At 38.2% G+C, this 23712-nt stretch overlaps 2 pseudogenes; both read left to right on the forward strand.

Moving 5' to 3' along the window:
* Positions 1–234: 234 nt before the first annotated feature.
* Positions 235–3677, forward strand: LOC114207537 (exportin-7 pseudogene; annotated as a pseudogene).
* A 17824-nt stretch (positions 3678–21501) lies between these two features.
* LOC114207444 (heat shock cognate 71 kDa protein pseudogene) lies at positions 21502–23506 on the forward strand (annotated as a pseudogene).
* The last annotated feature ends 206 nt before the right edge of the window (positions 23507–23712 follow it).

Here is a 23712-nt window from a genome sequence, read left to right on the forward strand (position 1 = left end):
TTACCTTGATCCCCAAACCAGGCAAAGACCTCATCAAAAAGGAGAATTACAGACCAATATCCTTGGTGAACACGGACGCCAAAATACTCAACAAGATCTTAGCCAATAGGATCCAACAGTACGTTAAAAGGATTATCCATCATGACCAGATGGGATTTATTCCTTGGATACAAGGGTTGTTCAACATTCGCAAATCAATCAATGTGATAGAACACATTAATAGATGAGGCCGGAGAGGAGCATGAATGGAGCAAAATGGCGGATCATGTGCAGAGCCTGGCCCAACTAGAGAATCTGTGCAAACAGCTTTATGAGACAACAGACACAACCACTCGACTCCAGGCAGAGAAAGCCTTGGTCGAATTCACCAACAGCCCTGATTGCCTGAGCAAATGCCAGCTGCTCCTCAAGAGAGGAAGTTCCTCTTACTCCCAGTTACTGGCAGCTACATGCCTTACAAAGCTTGTATCACGCACAAACAACCCTCTACCATTGGAGCAACGCATAGATATTCGGAACTATGTGCTCAACTACCTTGCCACCCGGCCAAAGTTGGCTACTTTCGTGACACAAGCACTTATTCAGTTATATGCCAGAATCACAAAACTGGGCTGGTTTGACTGTCAGAAGGATGACTATGTCTTCAGAAATGCAATCACAGATGTCACAAGGTTCTTACAGGACAGTGTGGAATACTGCGTCATTGGCGTCACTATTTTATCTCAGCTAACCAATGAAATTAATCAAGCCGACACCACGCATCCTTTAACCAAGCACAGAAAAATAGCCTCTTCTTTCTGAGACTCATCATTATTTGATATCTTCACACTTTCCTGCAATTTACTAAAACAGGCTTCAGGAAAGAATCTAAACTTGAATGATGAAAGTCAGCATGGCTTGCTCATGCAACTGCTCAAACTCATTCATAACTGCCTAAACTTTGATTTCATCGGCACTTCTACTGATGAATCCTCAGATGACCTGTGCACAGTACAGATTCCCACCAGCTGGAGATCAGCGTTCTTAGATTCTTCAACTCTGCAGCTGTTTTTTGACCTGTATCATTCCATCCCTCCTTCATTTTCGCCTCTGGTATTATCCTGTTTAGTACAGATTGCCTCAGTAAGAAGATCCCTGTTTAACAATGCAGAGAGGGCCAAGTTTCTCTCACATCTTGTTGACGGTGTTAAACGAATACTGGGAAACCCACAGAGTTTATCAGACCCAAACAATTACCATGAGTTTTGCAGACTACTGGCCCGATTGAAGAGTAACTCTCAACTGGGAGAATTAGTAAAGGTGGAAAACTACCCTGAGGTCATCCGATTGATAGCTAACTTCACAGTGACCAGCCTACAGCACTGGGAATTTGCCCCAAATAGTGTGCACTATCTCCTGAGCCTATGGCAGCGGCTGGCAGCCTCTGTGCCATACGTGAAAGCCACAGAGCCCCACATGCTGGAAACTTACACTCCTGAGGTCACCAAAGCCTATATCACATCCCGTTTGGAATCTGTGCACATCATCCTGAGGGATGGCCTGGAAGACCCTCTGGAGGATACTGGCCTGGTGCAGCAGCAGCTGGACCAGCTGTCTACCATCAGGCGTTGTGAGTACGAGAAGACATGCGCACTCCTCGTGCAGTTGTTTGACCAGTCTGCCCAGTCCTATCAGGAGCTGCTGCAGAGTGCCAGCGCCAGCCCGATGGATATCGCAGTGCAGGAAGGAAGGCTGACGTGGCTGGTTTACATCATCGGCGCAGTGATCGGTGGCTGGGTTTCTTTTGCCAGCACTGATGAGCAAGATGCTATGGATGGCGAGCTCGTCTGTCGGGTGCTCCAGCTGATGAACCTAACAGATTCTCGCCTGGCTCAAGCGGGTAATGAGAAGGTAGAATTGGCCATGCTGAGCTTTTTTGAACAGTTTCGTAAGATCTACATTGGGGACCAGGTGCAAAAATCCTCTAAGCTGTACCGCCGACTCTCAGAAGTTCTGAGCTTGAATGATGAGACTATGGTCCTAAGCGTCTTCATAGGAAAAATCATCACCAACCTGAAGTACTGGGGCCGCTGTGAACCGATCACCTCCAAGACACTACAGCTTCTCAATGACCTCTCCATTGGATACAGTAGTGTAAGGAAACTAGTGAAGCTTATTGCGGTACAGTTCATGCTGAACAATCACACGAGCGAGCACTTTTCATTTCTGGGTATTAACAATCAGTCCAATCTGACAGACATGCGGTGTCGGACTACCTTCTACACAGCCCTTGGGCGTCTCCTCATGGTGGATTTAGGAGAGGATGAAGATCAGTATGAGCAGTTCATGCTGCCGCTCACAGCAGCGTTTGAGGCCGTGGCCCAGATGTTTAGCACTAACAGTTTCAACGAGCAAGAGGCAAAGCGATCTCTGGTTGGCCTCGTAAGAGACCTGAGAGGGATAGCTTTCGCCTTCAATGCCAAGACCAGCTTCATGATGCTGTTTGAGTGGATATATCCATCCTACATGCCAATTCTCCAGCGGGCAATTGAGCTCTGGTACCATGATCCAGCTTGTACCACTCCTGTGCTCAAGCTGATGGCTGAGTTAGTTCATAACAGATCCCAGCGACTGCAATTCGATGTCTCTTCCCCCAATGGCATCTTACTCTTCAGAGAAACCAGCAAGATGATAACAATGTATGGCAATCGCATCCTGACACTAGGAGAGGTCCCAAAGGATCATGTCTATGCACTGAAGCTCAAGGGCATCTCCAGCTGCTTCTCCATGCTGAAGGCAGCCCTCAGTGGGAGCTACGTCAATTTTGGAGTCTTCCGTCTCTATGGAGGTGATGCCCTGGACAATGCTCTACAGACCTTCATCAAGCTGCTCCTCTCTATTCCCCACAGTGACCACCTGGACTACCCCAAGCTCAGCCGGTCTTACTATTCACTACTGGAAGTCCTGACCCAGGACCACATGAACTTTATTGCAAGCCTGGAACCTCATGTCATCATGTATATTCTCTCTTCCATTTCTGAAGGACTTACTGCACTTGACACCATGGTATGCACAGGCTGCTGCTCTTGCTTGGACCACATCGTGACATACCTCTTTAAGCAACTGTCACGGAGCACCAAGAAGAGGACGACACCCCTGAACCAGGAGAGCGACCGTTTTCTGCATATCATGCAGCAGCATCCAGAGATGATCCAGCAGATGCTGTCAACGGTGCTGAACATCATCATCTTTGAAGACTGTAGGAACGAGTGGTCAATGTCCCGGCCCCTACTTGGCTTGATACTACTTAATGAAAAGTATTTTTCTGACCTAAGGAACAGTATCGTGAACAGCCAGGCACCAGAGAAGCAGCAGGCTATGCATCTGTGTTTCGAAAACCTGATGGAAGGCATCGAGCGAAATCTTCTTACGAAAAACAGAAACAGGTTCACCCAGAACCTGTCGGCATTCCGTCGAGAAGTCAACGACTCGATGAAGAATTCCACTTACGGCGTGAATAGCAATGATATGATGAGCTGACACCTCCTTGGACTCTACCTGTACAGAGCAGCACCCTTTGGTCTGGCCCAGAGGGGCAAATAATTACAAGGGAGAGGGCCTGGCTGACCCTGGCTCCTTCCTCCAGGGGTGTGGGGAAAATGGCAAAGTCACCTGGCTACTTCCCCAGGGAATAGGGGTGTGAGCAGTGTCCTGCCACAACCTGCCTTGTATAAACATGTACATTTTTTCATAACATTTTGAACAAGGTTTATATTGACTCAAGTTTAAAAACAAAAAGTGTGACTGAAAAATTTTTACAGAGTCTAGTGCACCAATGCTGATGTGAGGGGTTGTGTATGCGAGTGAGGAAAAAAATGTATATTCTGGTGGCCTGAAGCTTTACTGGACGAGGATGTGTGAACGTGCAGAGATATATTTAGTGACACAGTGTAGAGAGGCAAAAAAAAAAAAAAAGTAAAAATTCCAAATGTATATTTTTTCTTATTGCCCTTTCCTTGCCCCCAAAATTATCACTTCCTGTTACTGTATTACCCTTGTTATTAGGAACTCTAAGTCATGTGGAGCACCATCCTTCCCCTTCAACCATAGATGCTGCCCTAGGTCCCTCGGCCTCTTGCAGTGACAGACAACTGCAGCTAAAAGTGTTTGGTGTTCTAGCTTCATCCTTTTGCCCACTTTGCTTATCCTCATCCTCAGACAGATGCCTCTTGCTTTTACAAGTCAGATGTAACTCTATGATTTAGGATTCTTGGTCTCTGTAAAGGTAGAGACCAGAGAGAAGGAATTGAGCCAGCTGCTCTCCTGGTGAGCGACTTGGATGAGTCCACCAGAGGCCCAGGTGCGTGGCCAATAACTCTGAGTCTTCCCCAGCCCTTGAGGCAGTGTGTGTTGGTGTATGTGCATGGATATTTATATATGTACCCTGCACTCGTGAATGTATGAACTGGAGGAAGTTACTACAGTGGAGGGGTTCTTAATAACAAGGTCTGCCTAGCATGAAGTATTTAACAGTCTCCCACCCCTTTAAAAATATACATTTTTATAAAATGAAAACCATAATAAATGTTCTGAATATTAAAAAAATTAACCTACAGAAGAAAATTAATGGAGAAAGCTATTTGCCTTGTACTTTTTCCACAATTGCTGCCGCTAGTTGTACGCATCTCTAGTTCAGCTCTTGCCCATGGGACACTCATCATCAATTAGGTTTTACCTTTATTTCTCTCCTCTGCCCCCAAAAACAAGCCTGTTAATTTTTTTTTTCCTTCTCCTCTGGCGACTGTGTGGTGAATCCTTTCTTGCGTGATCAGGTTGCGGATAGATTTGTAAGGGTGTTTGCTGCATACAGTGTAAGCATTGTGACCGCCAATAAACTTCAATGGTTTCTACTGAAAAAAAAAAAAGAACACATTAATAGATGAAAAAACAAGAACCATATGGTCTTCTCAATTGATGCAGAAAAAGCATTTGACAAAATAAAGCATCCTTTCTGGATTAAAACTCTTTTGATTGTAGGAATAGATGGAACATTCCTCAATATCATAAAAACCATCTATGAAAAGCCCACAGCTAATATCATTCTCAATGGGGAAAAGCTGAGAGCTTTTCCCTTAAGATCAGGAACAAGACAGGGATGCCTATTCTCACCACTATTGTTAAACATAGTACTAGAAGTCTTAGCCACAGCAATCAGACAACAAAAAGAAATAAAAGGTATTCAAATTAGCAAAGAAGTTAAACCCTCTTGCAGATGACATGATATTTTATGTGGAAAACACAAGAGACTCCACCCCCAAATTACTAGAACTCATACAGCAATTCAGTAATGTGGCAGGATGCAAAATCAGCACACAGAATTCAGTTGCTTCCTTATACGCTAACAATGTAACTGTAGAAAGAGAAATTAGAGATTCAATTCCATTTACAATAGCACCAAAAACCAGAAGATACCTTGGAATAAATGTAACCAAATTGGCAAAGGATCTATACTCCAGAAACTATAGAACACTTATGAAAGAAATTGAGGAAGAAACAAAAATTGAAAAACATTCCATGCTCATGGATTGGAAGAATAAACATTGTTAAAATGTCTATGCTGCTCAGAGCAATTGCTACTTTAAAATACCACTGGCATTTTTCAAAGCGCTGGAACAAACAACCCTAAAACTTGTATGGAACCAGAAAAGACACCGAATCACAAGGAAATGTTGAAAAAGTAAAAAGTAAAAGTAAAACAAAGCTGGGGGCATCACATTGCCTGATTTCAAGCTGTATTTCAAAGCTATGATCACCAAGACAGCATTGTACTGGCACAAAAATAGACACATAGATCAATGGAACAGAATAGAGTCTTCAGAAATGGACCCTCAACTATGGTCAACTAATCTTCGACAATTCAGGAAAAAATATCCAATGGAAAAAAAGACAGTCCCTTCAATAAATGGTGCTGGGAAAATTGGACATCTATGTACAGAAGAAAGAAACTCGATCATTCTCTTGCACCATACACAAAGATAAACTCTAAATGGATGAAAGACCTGAATGTGAGACAGGAATCCATCAAAATCCTAGAGGAGAACATAGGCAGTAACCTCTTTGACATGGGCTTCAGCAACTTTTTTCATGACACGTCTCCAAAGGTAAGGATAACAAAAGCAAAAATGAACTTTTGGGACTTCATCAAGATAAAAAGTTTCTGCACAGCAAAGGTAACAGTCAACAAAATGAAGAGGCAACCCACGGAATGGGAGAAGATATTTGCACATGACATTACAGATAAAGGGTTGGTATCCAAGATCTATAAAGAACTTCTCAAACTCAACACCCAAAAAAACAAAGAATCTAGTCAAGAAATGGGTAGAAGACATGAACAGACACTTCTTCAAAGAAGACATACAAATGGATAACAGAAACATGAAAACATGTTCATCATCATTAGCCATCAGAGAGATTCAAATCAAAACCATATTGAAATATTACCTTACACTAGTTAGAATGGCAAAAATTGACAAGACAAGAAACAACAAATGTTGGCATGGATGTGGAGAAAGGGGAACCCTCTTACACTGTTAGTGGGAATGCAAGCTGGTACAGCCACTTTGGAAAACAGTGTGGAGGTTCCTCAAAAATTTAAAAATAGAGCTACCCTATGACCCAGCAATTGCACTACTGGGTATTTAACCCAAAGATACAGATGTAGTGAGAAGAAGCGGCACATTCACCCCAATGTTCATAGCAGCAATGTCCACAATAATCAAACTGTTGAAGGAGCCAAGATGCCCTTCAACAGATGAATGGATAAAGAAGATGTGGTTCATATATACAATGAATGTTACTCAGCCGTCAGAAATGATGGCTATTTGCTTCAACATGGATGGAACTGGAGGGGATTATGTTAAGTAAAATAAGCCAAGCAGAGAAAGACAATTATCATATGGTTTCACTCATATGTGGAACATAAGGAATAGCATGGAGTTCATTTGGAAGGAAGGGAAAACTGAAGGCAGGGATATCAGAGGGGGATAAAAACCACGAGAGATTCTGGACTCCAGGAAACAAATTGAGGGTTTCAGAGGGGAGGGGGAGATAGGGTAGCCCAATGATGGGTATTAAGGAGGGCACGTGTTGTAATGAGCATTGGGTGTTATATGCAAATAATGAATCATTGAACACTACATCAACAGCTAATGATGTACTGTATGGTGACTAACATAATAAAAATAAAAATAAAATAAAAAATAAAATGGGTCTCTTGTAAGCAGCATATCAATCGGTCTTGTTTTGCTGCTTTTTTTTTTAATCCATTCTGATACCTTATGTCTCTTGATTGGAGCATTGAGTCCATTTATATTCAGAGTGATTTGTGATGTATATGAATTTAGTCCCATTGTATTACCTGTACAGTTGCTGTTCCCGTAGATTGTCTCTCTTCCTTTAGTCTTTGTTACTTTTGGTCTCCCTTTTCCAAAGAGTTCCCTTTAGTATTTCTTGCAAGTCTGGTTTCGTGTTCACAAATTCCTTATTTTTTGTTTATCTTGGAAACTATTTCTCCTTGTATTCTGAATGACAGCCTTGCTGGATATAGTATTTTTGGTCCCATATGTTTCCTATTTAGCACATTAAATATATCATGCCAGTCTTTTCTAGCTTGCCAGGTATCTGTCGACAGGTCTTTTGCCAGCCATATGTGTCTACATTTGTAGGTTAAGGATTTTTTATCCTGAGGTGCTTTCAGGATTCTCTCTTTATCTTTGTATTTTGCCAGTTTCACTATAACATGACTTGGGATGATCTGTTTTTGTTGATTTTGAGGGGAGTTTCTGTACTTCTTGGACTTGAATGTCTGTTTCCTTTCCCCAGTTATGGACGTTCCCAGCTATAATTTCTTCAAATAAACCTTCTGCCTCTCTTCTCCACTCTTCCTCTTCTGGGACTCCTATGATATGGATATTGTTTCACTTTATGGAGTTGTTGAGTTCCTTAAGTCTACCTTGGTGATCTTATAGTTTTCTTTGCATCTTCTTTTAAGTATCATTATTTTCCATAATTTTATCTTCTATATCACCTATCCACTCCTCCACTTCTTCAGTCCTCGTAGTGATTATATTCAGTCTGTTTTGCTTCTTAGTTGTAGCATTTTTTTTATTTCAGCATTTTTAGTCTTTTAGTTTTAGGTCATTTATCTCTGTAGCAAGGGTTTCTCTGCTGTCTTCTATGTTTTTTGCAAGTCCAGCTAGTAGTCTTATAACAGTTGGTCTAAATTCTTGTTTAGATATATTGCTTAGATCTGCTTTGAGTAATTCCCTGGCTTTGATATCTTCCAGAACTTTCTTTTGGGGAGCATTTCTCCATCTTGTCATTTTGGCTAAGATTCTATCTTTTGCATGTTATGGATGCTTGTTATGTTTATGTTTCCTGCACCTCAGAGTAATGATATATTAAAAAGTGGTCATACACATTTCAGGGCCTGGCACTTCGGAAGTGTTTCTGGTGCATTCTGTGTACACTTTGCTATTGTGTTTTGGCTGTTCTTTCCCACTGGTTGGTCCATCCTTTATAGACTTCCTTCTTACTTTTAGTAGAGAGTGTTTGGACTTTTAACCAGGTGTGCTTTGATTTGTTTGTTAAGATAAGCCTCACATCTACCACGTTCTGTCCCTCCAACTGTGGACATTGTTTTCTTAATCTTGATTGTATTCTTAGTTGTTCAAAATAGTTTGATGCTGATCTAGCTGTGTTTGAGTGACAAGGCAAGCTCAGGGTTCCCCTACTACTCCACCATCTTAACTCGGCCAAAATGATGTCTTTGAATGACCCACTAGACAGATGGACTTAATAGATATATTCAGGACATTCTATCCTATAAGAGTGGAATATACCTTTTTTTCAAGTGAGCATGGAAAACTCTCCAGAATATATCGTATATTAGGTCACAAAACAGGCCTTAAGAAGTGCAAAAAGTTTGAAATCATTCCATGTACCTTTTCTGAACATGATGCTATGAAATTAAAAGTCAGCCACCAGTCAAAATTTAGAAAGTCCACAAATACATGGAGGCTAAACAAGATGCTATTAAACAATGAATTGGTCAACCAGGAAATCAAAGAATAAATTAAAAAACACATGGAAATAAATAAAAATGAAAACACAATAGTCTAAATCCTTTGCGATGCAGCACAAGCTGTCCTAAGAGAGAAGCATATAGCAATACTGACCACCTTTAAGTAGCAAGAAAAACTTCAAATAAACAATATAATCTTAAACCTGAAGGAGCTAAAAAGGAACAACAAATGAAACCTAAAGCCAGCAGAAGGAAGGAAATTATAAAGATTAGAGCAGAAAGGAATAATATAGAAACTGTTATTTCCTAGAATTTTCTGTCCCCTTTCCTCTCTCTTCTTCTGGGACTCCTATAATATGAATGTTATTACATTTGATGGAGTCACTGAGTCCCTAAGTCTATTCTTGTGTTTCATAATTCTCCTTTCTCTGTTTTGTTCAGCTTCATTATTTTCCATTATTTTGTCTTCTATATCACTGATTCATTCCTCTGCTGTTTCCAGCCTGCTGTTCATGGCATCAAGCATATTTTTTTTTTTTTGTATTCTTCTTTTCTAATTGATTCTTTTTTAACTCTTTTATCTCTATGGTAACAGTTTCCTTGATGTCTTCTATTCTTTTTGTCAAGCCCAGTGAGTATCCTTGTGATTGTTGCTTTAAATTATCCATTAGGCATGTTACTTATATCTTTTTCACTTAGATATCTGGCCATACATTATCTTGTTCTTTCATTTGGTATAAATTCCTCCATCTTGGTATTTTGTCTAAGTCTGCCGGCTTCTGTGTGTTAGCAAATCCAGTTATATCTCCTCCTCCTAAAAGTAATGACCTTATTAGAAGAGTTCATATAGTGTCCAGAGCCTGGCATTTCAGGTACTATTTCTGGTTTGTGCTGTCTGTGCTCTGGTTTTGTATTGTGACTACTGTATCCTTCAGGCCAGTCATCTTTAGAAGCTCCCCTTGCCTGCTATGGGCTGTGTTTGGTCCCTGGCTGAATGTGATGAGTTTTAACTAGGTGTTATCTGGTCTGCTTGTGAATTGTGGCCTTAAAGCACTTCCAGAATAACTGAAGCCCTGCTGAATTCTGGTCTAGAGATGTGTTGTGGGTAGACATTTATGCTGGCCTTCTGGGAGAGGAGCCTGCTGCACAGGACTTAGGCAAGTTTGACTGAGAAGGGCAGTCTTTCCAGAGTGTAGGGGGTTAGGGCTTGGTGTTAGCCAGTTAGGTAGCCAGTGTTAGCGTTATACAGCTTCTCACAGATGTCTCTCTGTTTATGCTGAGGCGTGGGTAAAGGAAATGTTGCCAACCAGCTCCTTTGTTCTCAGAGAGGTGTTTCCATTAAAACTGCCTCTCATGGATACACTCCAAGAAGAGTGAATAATCTCCCCCCCACCCACACGCCCCAGGGGTTCTCCAAATCCCTGTTTCCATGCCATCTGCCCCCTACATTGTTTGCCTGCTTTCGTTCCAGAAGCAGGGCAGTGCCCTCCTGGCTTTATCAAAGCCAAGCCCACTGACCTTTAAAAGTCTGAGCTTTAAGCCCTCCTGGCTGCAAAAGTTCATGAACTTCAGCCCCTTTCATTTTCTAAACCAATGGCTTTGGGGAAACATTTTCCTTGTGTGTTTCCCTGTGTCCTCCTCTCGCTCTCTCATCCATCTCTGTGACCATGGATCCCTCCTCTCTGTAGCAGCTGTGATCCATTTCTCCCCTAAACCACATCTCTGCATTTTCTACCTTCTTTGATGTGGCCTCTTCTCTCTCTTTATTTATGTAGTTTGTTCTGTCTGTCTTCTGGTCAATTTCTGGGGGTTTTAGGATGATTGACAGTTGCCTAGTTGTGTTTGTGGGATGAAAGGATCTTAGGGTCCTCCCACTCTGCTGCTATCTTCCTCAGAAAATCTGAAGATATTACTTGAAAGTAGGTCATGTTCACTTTTAAGATTTTATTTGGAGTTGTAATCATAAGTTCTCTTTCTTCTTGAGCTTTCCTATCCTTCTTGGGTTTTATCATTTTTTTTCTCAGTGAAATTTGAATTGGGAAGCATGGCCAAAGGCCCTGTACTCATATGGTCTCCTCTTATTCTCTATCTTCTGCTATTCTCAGTTGAAAAAAAAATGCACATTAAGCTTTAGGATAAGATAAAATGGTTTTGATAGAACACATATTCTTCTAAATTTATTATATATGTCTTGAGTCCTTCAAGGTCTTGTATTTTGATAACAATACTCAGAGAAGGAAGGGAAAAATGAAGGGGGGAAATCAGAGGGGTAGATGAACCATGAGAGATTATGGACTCCAAGAATCAAACTGAGGGTTTTAGAGGAGATGGGGTGGGGGGCTAGGTGATCCCGGTAATGGGTATTAAGGAAAGTACATATTGCATTGAACACTGGGTGTTATACACAAACAATGAATCATAGAACACTATATCAAAAACGAATGATGTACAGTATGGTGACTAACATAACATAATAAAAATAATTATAAAAAAACAATACTCCCCTGAGCATAATATATGATTTAAGGTATAGTTTGAATGGGGAGGAGTACAGGGTAAGCAATAATGAAAACACATTGGTTAATATATTTATTTAAAGTATCAGGCATGTATGTGTAGAAGCTAGCATGACTAAAAACTAGAGCTGGGAATCATTTCAAATGTTCATAACGGAAAGTCTAGGGAATTTTTACTATACTAAGATACTAGATAGAGTTTTCAGAGTCTTTCATGTCTTAAATCTATGTCTTTTTCATTTACTCTTTCATTATTCTATCCCTCACATTTAGTATATTTTCAGCTAATTTGTTAAACCTGAATGCTTGATTTCATGTTATCTTATTTAAATTCCATGTAGGTACACTTGACCCATCCATTAAGACCACTAAGATATTTTTATTTCTTAGTTATACCATTTGATACATATTTCTTCTCAAATTAATTATTTGTGTATGTTTAATCAAAATGTCATCAAGCTGAATTATAATCATCTTCTCTGCAGAGCCTGGCTCCTGGACCTATCTGATCAGAAGTCTTAGCAAGAATACCTGAACGCTATGTAACCCAGAAACACTCAAGCCAAAATATAGGCAGGAAGAGCTGATAGTATGTAGAACAAAGCCAGTGGTCCTGTTTGACCAGAGAAGTTGGGGCATGGGTTAACTTGAGATAAGACCACAAAGGGACTTACTGGTTTCAGATATGCTTACTCTACTGTACACATGTAGAGAAACAAACTCATTGACCTGCTCATTGATGGGTATAGTCTTCAACCTGCCTGACCAGGGAATCTGACTAGAGTGCACAAGAAGGTGTGTAGCCCACCCAATAGCTCTGCTTACAATGCAACTTGAACAGAGAGCACAGCCCATGACATTCTCTATCTGCTGAGCAAAAGTGGCCTCACCTGATCAGGAAATTTAGTGTACACTCTTGCCTGATTCCAGTGCCAAAATAGCAAGCCATATAGGTTCTGTGTTTTGTCCTGCTTCCCTACTAGGACAGGGGAACTAATTAATAGACTCACCTACTGATAAAATGTAAACAACACGCTGGTAGTGGTAAACATACCGTCAAACTTAGAAAACTAACTCTGTAATAGGGTGTGTTAACCACTTAACTATAGTATAAAGGTTAAAGAAAAAGAATAATAAAGTAATTATACCTATGATACGTTAAAGAATACAAATGTTAAAAAAACAAATAATTACATCAAAAATGGAGGTAAGAGAGTAAAACTTTTGTAAGAGATAAAAGTAAAGTTGCTATAGACTTAAAATGGACTGTTTTATCTATGAGATGGCCTCTATAAGCCCCTTGTAACCAAAAAGCAAAAGAAAAACCCAAAAGATATTCACAAAAGACAAAGAAAGGAGAAAGAGAGCATACCACAATTAAAAAAATAATCACAAATTAAAAACATAAACAAAAACAAGAAAAAAACAACAATGGAAACACAAAATATTCCAGATAGCAATTAATAAGATAGCATTAGGAAGTCCTTATGTATCCATAATGACTCTAAATGTAAATGGATTGAACTCTGATTCAAAAAGGCATAGATTGGCTTAATGGATATGACAAATAGTACTGACTATGTGCTGCTTATTATAGACTCACTTTAGTTTTAAGTACACACATAGGCTCAAAGTGAAAGGATGGAAAAAGAGATTCTATTCAAAAGGAAACAAAAAGAAGGCAGGTAAAGTATACCAATATCAGATGAAATAGATCTTAAGTCAAAAACTGTAAAAAGGAAAATAAGGGGGCACCTGGGTGGCTCAGGTGGTTAAGCATCTGACTTCAGCTCAGGTCATGATCTCAGGGTCCTAGGATTGAGCCCCATGTCAGGCTCCCTGCTCAGTGGGGAGTCTGCTTGTCCCTCTGCCCCTCCCCCCTGCTCATGCTCTCTCTCTCTCTCTCAAATAATACATAAAATCATTTTAAAAAGGGACAAAGAAGGTTATCATATAATGACAAAAGCATTAATTTTTCAAAAATGTAAGAATTGTAAATATATATGCACCCAATATCAGAGCACATAAACATAAGAAGTAGGACACCTGGGTGACTCAGTCGGTTAAGCATCTGTCTTCAGCTCAGGTCATGACCCCAGGGTCCTGGGATTGAGCCCCATGTCAGGCTCCCTGCTCAGTGGGAAGTCTGCTTGTCCCTCTGTCCCTCTCCCCTGCTGATGCTCTCTCTCTCTCTCAAATAATAAAATCTTTATAAATAAATACTAACAAATCTGAAGAAAGAAATAGACAGTACAATAATAGGAGCACTCTTCAATATATCATGTTCAGTAATGGATAGATCATCCAAACAAGGAACCAAAAAGAAATCGTTGGACTTCAAACATATATTAGACCAAATGGACATAATAGACATCTATGGGACATTCCATCCAACAGCAGTAGGATACACATTTTTCTCAAGTGCATGAGAAAAACTTTCCAGGAGAGATCATATGACAGGTTATAAATCAAGTCAGTAAATTTAAAAAGACTGAAATCCTACCAACTATCTTTTCTAGCCAGAATGATATAAAACTAGAAATCAACAAAAATAAAGATGGAAAATTTACAAGCTTGTGGAAACTAACACACTACTGAACAACCAATGGGTCAAAGAAGAAATTAAAAGGGAAATAAACAGATATCTACAAACAAATGAAAATGAAAACACAACAGAAACCAATTTGATGCTGTAAAGCAGTACTTAGATGGACTTTTATAGCAATAAAAGCATATAATAAGAAAATGGAAAGATACCAAATAAACAATCTAAATTTACACCTTGGGAACTATAAATCACACCAGTCATAATGACTATTATCAAAAAGATAAAATGTAACAAGTGTTGGTGAGAATATGGTAAAGAGGAAACCTTTGTGCACTGTTGGTGAGAATGTGAATTGATGCAACAAGTTAATAATATTGTATTGTATATTTGAAAATGGCTAAGAAAATAGTTCTTAAAAGTTCCCATCACAAGAGTGCTCGCTTCGGCAGCACATATACTAAAAGTTCCCATCACAAGAAAAAAAATTTCTAAGTATGTGTGGTAATGGATAATAATAACTTACTGAGGTGATCATTCCACAATATATCCAAATATTGAATCATTATACTCTAACTGTGAACTTGTAATATATAATGTTATATGCCAATTATATCTCAATAAACTTTTAAAAAATAATGAAATGCATTGTGATTCTGTACACTAGCAATGAAAAACCTATGCTATTAACCATAGCATTAAGACAGTAACATACTAAGGAATAAACTTAACCAAGGAAGTGAAAGATCTGTACAATCAAATCTATAAGAATTTGATGAAATTTGAAAAAAAATCAAAGACACAAACATGTGGAAAAATATCCAGTGTTCATGGAGCTGAAAAATTAATGTTGTCAAAATGTCTATAGTATCCAAAGCAAACTTTTACTTCAGTGCAATCTCTATAAAAATTCCAATGGAATTTTTTATATAATTAGGAAAAATAACCCTAATATTTGTATGGAACCAGAAAAGACTTTGAATATCCAAAGTTATCCTACCAAAGAATAAATTTGGAGGCCTTCCTTATTTCAAACTATACTACAAAGCTGTGGTAGGTAAAACTGTATGATACTGGCATAAAAATAGACTCATAGACAAATGTAACAGAGTACAGAGCCCAGAAATAAACTTCCATATATATAGTCAACAAATATTTCGCATGGGAACCAAGTACATTCAATGGGGAAAAGATAGTTTCTTCAACAAATGGTGCTGGGAAAACTGGTAACTACATGCACAAAATTAAATTGGACCTTTTTCTTATACCACTCATAGAAATTAACTAAAAATGGATTAGAGACTTAAACATGAGACTTTATACTGTGAAACTCCTAAAACACACACACACACACACACACACACACACACACACACGGAAAACCTCCTTCACGTTGGTCTTGGTAATGAATTGTGGATATGATGCCAAAAGTGCAAGCAAAAAAAGCAAATATCACCAAGTGTGACTATATCAAACTAAAAGTGTTTTGTGAAGAAAAAAGAAATAATCAAAATGAAATGGCAACCTATGGAGTGAGATGAAATATTTGCAAACCATATATCAGATAAGGGATTAATATACAAAAAATTTGAAAACACATACAATAATAACAAGAACAAATCTAATTAAAAAATAAGAAGAGAAACTAGACAATTTTCCAAAGAGGACAGTCAAATGTCCATCAGGTACATAAAAAGGTGCTCAACATTACTAATTATCAGGGAAATACAAATCAAAAGCTCAGTAAGATATCACCCCACATCTGCTAGAATGACTGTAGTCAAGAAGACAAAAGTTAACTAGTGTTAGCCAGGATGTGCATAAGATCCTTATGCACTGTTGGTGAAAATGTACGTTGTTTCAGCCACTGTGGTAACTGTAGGATGTTCCTCAAAAAATTAAAAACAGAAAATGCAAAAATTTGTATGGAATCACAGAAGACCCCAAACAGCCAAAGCAATCCTGAGAAAGAAAACAAAGCTAAAGATATAACAATTCTAGATTTCAAGATATACTACAAATCTGTAGTAATCAAACCAATATAGTACTAGCACAAAAAGAGACACATAGATCAATGGAACAGAATAGAGACCCCAGAAATAAACTAATATTTGTATGTGGTCAATTAATCTATGACAAAGGAGGCAAGAATATGCAATGAGGGGGGCACCTGGGATGGACCCCCGCATCGGGCACCCTGCTTGGCAAGGATCCTGCTTCTCCCTCTCCCTCTACTGTTCCCCCTGCTTGTGTTCTCTCACTGTCTGTCAAATAAATAAATAAAATCTTAAAAAAATAATATGCAAAGGGGAAAAGACAGGCTTCTCAATAAACGGAGCTAGGAAAACTGGACAGCCACATGCAATAGAGTGAAATCAGGCTACTTTGTAACACCATACATAAAAATAAACTCAAAATGGATTAGAGACCTAAACATGAAACCCGAAATGACAAAAATCCTAGAAGAGAACACAAGCAGCAATTTCTCTGACATTAGCCATAGCAACATTTTTCTAGGTATGTTTTTTAAGGCAAGGGAAACAGAACAAAAATAAAACTATTCGGACTACATCAAAATAAAAAAAAAGAAACTTCTGCATAGCAAAGGAAACCATCAAGAAAACAAAAAGACAACCTAATGAATGGAAGAGGATATTTACAAGTGACATATCCAATAAAGGGTTAATATCTAGAATATATAAAGAAATTATACAACTCAACACCAGGGGCGCCTGGGTGGCTCAGTCACTTATGCATCAGACTCTTGATTTAAGCTCAGGTCATGATCTCAAATTCAACACACAGAAAATAAATTAAATTAAAAAATGGGTGGAGGTGGGTGTTATACTGAACTAATGAATCATTGAACATTATATCAAAATACCTTGGCTAGTTGAATTTAAATTTAAAAAAAAATGGGGGGAGAACCTGAATAGATTTTTTTCCAAAGAAAATATACAGATGGCCAATAGACACATGAAAAGATGCTCAATAATTCTCATCATCAGGGAAATGCAAATCAAAACCACAATGCAAATCAAAACCAAAATCACCTCACACCTGTAAGAATGGCTAAAATCAAGAAAAGAAGGGCAAGAAACAAGTGTTGGAGATGACGTGGAGAAAAAAGTACCCTTGTGCACTGTTGGTGGGAATGTAAATTAGTACAGTCACTGTGGAAAATAGCATAAAGGTTCTTCAAAAAATTAAAAATAAGAATACCATAGAATACTGTATGATCCAAAAATTCTACTATTGGGGGTTTAACCAAGGAAAATGAAAATACTCAAAAATGTAAATACCTTTATGTTTATTGCAGCATTATTTACAATAACCAAGACATGGAAACAAATTGTGTCCATCAATAGACAAATGGATATGGAAAATATATATTTACACACACACACATATACACACAATAGAATATTGCACACCCATAAAAAAGGATGTGACTGTGTCATTTGAGGCTACATGGATGGACCTAGAGGGAAGTATGCTATGTGAAATAAGTCAGGCAATATGGGTGAAGGGGAGACAGAGATACAGGCCTCCAGTTATGGAATGAGTAAGTCATGGGAACAAAATAGAGCATAAGGAATTCAGTCAATAATATTTTAATAGTGATGTAGCAGGACAGATGGTAGCTATACTTATGGTGAACATAACATAATGTATAAACTTGTCAAATCACTAGGTTGTACACCTGAAAATAATATAACACTGTATGTTATGCACAAAAAGAAAAAAAATACCATGTGGTCCAATAAGCTGTTAAAATAAGAAGCAAATGGAAACCAACCTTAAAAATTCCCTGAGCAGACAAAACCTGTATACAAACAAAGCTTACTTTAGTTTATTTTGCAAAATTAACTTGACCTGGGTCATTTCTTGCTTATGCCTCTGGAAATAATAAGCAAAACTTGAACTGTTTCCCAAGCTTGATAAGAGGTAACCACTGACCAATCTTCTGTTATTTAAGAAAAAAAAAATTATAATGTAACCAATTACTGTGAAGAATTAAACAGTCACTGCTTTCTCAGTATATAAGATTCTTTATAACAATATATCCCTTAACCTCATTCTGTTTTCATTTGAGAGTTCCCAGTTTGCAAATATTTTTTTGATGTGTGCAAAATAAATTTTTACTAATTTTACTAATCACTCCCTTGGTGGTTAATTAGTTTTATTTCAGTTATCTCTGATCTTTTGGCATTTTATGGCATCAGAAGTGAGATCAAAAATAGACCCTTGATGACTCCAAAGGCAGGAAGAAAACAGGTGCTGGTAGCCACAGAACCCATTGAGATCACTGCTTTCTCACAAAACCTGGAATTTGAGTGTAACTCTCTTGGATCTAAGCTCAGCTCTCTTTGCATTTTGAGCTCTCTGATTTGATTGTGCATATATATATATATATATATATTGTTTGTTGAAGTTTCTTGGTAAGTCATCTTATTCTGTTCAAAAGAGGGGGAACATATGATTCCCTGTGTCTGGGGACAACTGTCAAAAAAAAAGGGTCAGGGTCACCTGGGTGGCTGAGTCAGTTAAGCATCTGCCTTCAGCTCAGGTTATGACCCTGGGGTCCCGGGATTGAGCCCTGCATCAGGCTCCCTGCTCAGCAGGGTGTCTGCTTCTCTCTCTCCCTCTGCCTCTCCTCTTCCCCCTGCCTGTGCTCTCTCTCGCGCGCTCCTGCTTTCTCTCTTTCACTCATGCTCTCTCTCAAATAAATAAAATCTTAAAAAAAAAAGAGGTCACTCATAGTAAGACATCTTAGGGAATTTAAAGGAAATTATGTGTTCCACCTGGTCTAAGGATCAGGATCTTATACATTTTTGGGAAATGAGAGAATGTTTGAAATTTTAGTGGCCACTTTGGGTAAACATTGATTTAGATAGATACAGCTCAAGTACTTAAAAGAGAGAATTTCAAACTTTTCAGAGACAATAGAATGCATTCTTTGGTTGGTATACAGAAGATTCTAAAAAAACAAAACAAAACAAAACAAAAAACAACAAAATGACTCCAACAACATCTTCAAAAGATTCTTACAGCAAGCAAATAAACAATATTTAGGAAAAAAAACCCTCATTGGCCAATTGAACAGGTGACAGACACTAACAGTGTCCATTTATTTAAGTCCATTTTATACCTGAGATATTGTTAAAGGATTTATTTTTTATTGAAGTATAATTAACATATAGTGTTATAATAGTTTCAGGTATACAATATAATGATTCAAAAATTCCATACATTATTCAGAGATTATCAAGATAAGTGTACTCTTTTTTTTATTATGTTCAGTTAGTCAGCATATAGTACATCATTAGTTTTTGATGTAGTGTTCAATGATTCATTACTTGCTCTTAATCCCCTTTATCTAATCTCTCATCTCCCTTCCAATTTGTTCTCTCTAATTAAGCCTCTTTTCTGTCTGTCTCTTTTTTTCTGGTATGTTCAGTTTTTCTTTTAATTTTATTTATTTATATTCTTAATTCAAATATAATTAAAATACAGTGTTATATTAGTTTCAGGTGTACAATATAGTGATTCAACAATTCTATACATTACTTGGTGCTCACCATGCATGATAAGCCATACTCTTACCTCTTCACCTATTCACTCATCCCCTCACCCATCTTCCGTCTGGCAACCACTGGTTTCTTTTCTGTATTCAAGATTGTGTTTTTTGGCTTGTCTCTTTTTTCTCTTTGTATGTTTGTTTGTTTGTTTTTTCTGAAATTATACATAGGAGTGAAATAATAATGGTAATTATCTTTCTTTTACTGACTTATTTAACTTAGCATTATATTCTCAAGGTCATCCATATTGTTGCAAATGGCAAGATACTACTCTTTTGTCTAACTAATACCCCATTGTGTGTGTATCCATTCATCTCTGCATGGACACTTGGGGCACATCTGTATCTGGGTTAGTGTAAGTAATGCTGCAATAAACATATGGGTTCATATATTCTTTTGAATTAGTATTTTTGTTTTCTATGTGTGAATACCCACTAGTGGAATTACTAGATCATATGGTAATTCTATTTTTAATTTTTTGAGGAACTTCCATACTGTTTTCCACAGTAACTGCACCGATTTGCAATCTGCACCAATTTACCAATAGTGCTCAATGGTTCCTTTTACTCCATATCCTTGCCAACACTTGCTATTTCTTGTGTTTTTTATTTTATCCATTCTAACAGGTATAAAATGATACCTCATTGTAATTTTAACTTGCATTTCCCTGATGATTAGTAATGTTGAGCACTTTTTCATGTGTCTTTTGGCCATCTGTATGTACCCTGGAAAATATCTATTCAGGTCTTTGCCCCTTTTTAATTGGGTTATTATTATTATTATTATTATTATTAGGTGTCGGGTTGTATATGTTCTTTATCTATTTTGAATATTAACCACTTACCTGATACATCATTTGCAAATGCATTCTTCCATTCACTAGATTGCTTTTCCATTTTGTTTATAGTTTCCTTCACTGTGGAAAGCTATTTATTTTAGTGTAGTCCCAATAATTAATTTTTGCTTTTTTAAAACAAAATATTTATTATTTTAGAGAGAGAGAGAGAGAAAGAGAGAGTGGGGGGAGGGGCAGAGGGAGAGGGAGAGAAAGAATCTCAAGCAGACTCCCCACTGAATGCAGAGCCTGACTTGGGGCTCAATCTCACAACCCTGAGATCATGACCTGAGCTGAAATCAAGAGTTGGACAGAACTGACTGAGCCACCCAGGTACCCCAATTAACTTCAGCTTTTGTTACCCTTGCCAGGGGAAACATATCTAGAAAAATATTTCTATGGCTGAGGTCAAATAAATTACTACCTAAGTTTTCTTATGGGATTTTTATGGTTTCAGATATCATGTTTAAAAGATACACATGCAGTATCTTCTCTGACACAGGCAGCAGCAACTTCTTTCTAGAAATACTCCTTGAGGAAACAAAAACAAATATAAATTCATAGGACAACATCAAAATAAAAAGCTTCTGCACAGCAAAGGAAACTGTCAACAAAACTAAAAGTTGACCTATGGAATGGGGGAAGATATTTGCCAATGGCACATCTGATAAGGAGTTAGTATCCAAAATATATAAAGAACTTATAAAACTAAACAGAAAACAAATAATTCGATTAAAAATGGGCAGACAATGTGAATAAACATTTCTCCAAAGAAGATATAAAGATGGCCAACAAACACACGAAAAGAAGCTCAGCATCACTCATCATCAGGGAAATGCAAATCAAAATTACAGTGAGATATCACATCACACCTATCAGAATGGCTAAAGTCAACAATACAAGAAACAACAGGTGTTGGTGAGGCTGTGCAGAAACGGAAACCCTTTTGCGCTGTTAGGAGAATGCAAACTGGTACAGCCAGTGTGGAAAAGAGTATAAGTTAAAAATAGTTCTACCCTCCAATCCAGCAATTGCACTACTATGTATTTACCCAAAGAATATAAAAATACTAATTCAAAGGGATATATGCACCGTGATGTTTATAGCAGCGTTAACTACAATAGTCAAATTATGAAAACAGGCCAAGTATCCATCGACTGAAGAATGGACAAAAAAAATGTGGTGTATATAGATACAATGGAATATTACTCAGCTATAAAAAATGAAATCTTTCCATTTGAGTTGACATGGATGGAGCTAGCATATATAATTCTAAGTCAAATACATCAGTCAGAGAAAGATAGATACCATATAATTTCATTCATACATGGAATCTCAGAAACAAAACAAATGAGCAAAGGGGGAAAAAGAGACAGACAAACCAAGAAACAGACTCTTACATATAGAGACCAAACTGATGGTTGCCAGAGAGGAGGAGGATGTGGAGATGGGTTAAATAGGTTATGGGGATTAAGGAGTGCACTTGTGATGAGACCTGGGTGATGTATGGAAGTACTGAATCTCTATATTGTACACCTGAAAGTAATATTATACTGTATGTTGACTAAGTGCAATTAAATAAAAACTTCCAAAAAACTAACAAACAAATAAATACCTAGGAATAAACTTAAGAAAGGAAATGAATGAGCTGTACTCCAAAAAGTATAACACAATGATGAATGCACTTGAAGATGACACAAACAGAAAGACATCCCATACCTATGTATTAGAAAAACCAATGTTGTTAAAATGTCCACACTAGCCAAAGCAATCTACAGATTCAATGCAATTCCTATCAAAATACCAGTAATATTTTTCACAGAACTAGAAAAATAATACTAAAATTTGTACAGAACTACAAAATAGTCTTAAAAGCTGTGAACATGCTATGCATACACTTTCTTCCAGCACTCAGACCAGTATTGAGATTGATTCTTTATATGAAGGAATCTACTTCTATACCTCTATTACTCATGCACAGTTTGAAGAATTAAATGCTGACCTGTTCCGTGGCACCTTGGACCCTGTAGAAAAAGTCCTTCGGGATGCCAAGCTAGACAAGTCTCAGATCCATGATATTGATCTGATGGGTGGTTCTACCCATATCCCCAAGATTCAGAAACTTCTACAAGATTTCTTCAATGGAAAAGAACTGAATAAGAGCATCAACCCTGATGAGGTTGTTGTTTATGGTGCAGCTGTCCAGGCAGCCATTCTTTCTGGAGAGAGCATTGAAACTGCTGGAGGAGTCATGCCGGTTCTCATCAAGCTGGTAATGGTAATACTACCATTCCTACCAAACAGACACAAACTTTCACTCCCTACTTTGACAACCAGCCTGGTGTGTTTATTCAGGTATATGAAGATGAGCATCCCATGACCAAGGATAAAAACCTACTTGGTAAGTTCAAATTCACAGGCATACCTCCTGCCTCTCATTGTATTCCTCAGATTGAAGTCACTTTTGATATTGAGCTAATGTTATCCTCAATGTCTCTGCTGTGGAGAAGAGCACAGGAAAAGAGAATAAGATTACAATCACTAATGACAAGGGCCACTTGAGCAAGGAAGACATTGAGTGCATGGTCCAGGAAGCTAAGAACAAAGCTGAAGATGAGAAACAGCAAGGCAAGGTGTCTTCCGAGAATTCACTTGAATCTTATGCATTCAACATGAAAGTAACTGTTGAAGATGAAAAACTTCAGGCAAAACCAATGTTGAGGACAAACAGAAGATTCTTGACAAGTGCAATGAAATCATCAACTGGCTTGATAAGAACCAGACTGCAGAGAAGGAAGAATTTGAACATCAGAAAAAGAGCTGGAGAAAGTCTGCAACCTCATCATTACCAAGCTGTACGAGAGTGCAGGGGGCATGCCAGAAGGAATTCCTAGAGGCTTCCCTGGTGGTGGAGCTCCTCCCTCTGGTGGTGCTTCCTCTGTACCCACCATTGAAGAGGTTGATTAAGCCAACCTGAGAATAGGTCTAGCATTATTCCACAAAAAAATATTTGAAGGACCCAAATTTGTAGCAAATTCCATGGCAGTTTTAAAGTTGAGCTGCTATAGTAAATAAACTGGACATTCTTGATGTACTAGAAGGGGGAGGAGCAAGATGGCAGAGGAGTAGGAGACCTGGATTTCCTCTGGTCCCAGGAATTCAGCTGGATAGGG

The sequence above is a fragment of the Eumetopias jubatus genome, unplaced genomic scaffold, assembly GCF_037043125.1.
Source record: "Eumetopias jubatus isolate StellerSeaLion01/CBP00866 unplaced genomic scaffold, mEumJub1_p1.0 scaffold_11, whole genome shotgun sequence".
Taxonomy (NCBI): domain Eukaryota; kingdom Metazoa; phylum Chordata; class Mammalia; order Carnivora; family Otariidae; genus Eumetopias; species Eumetopias jubatus.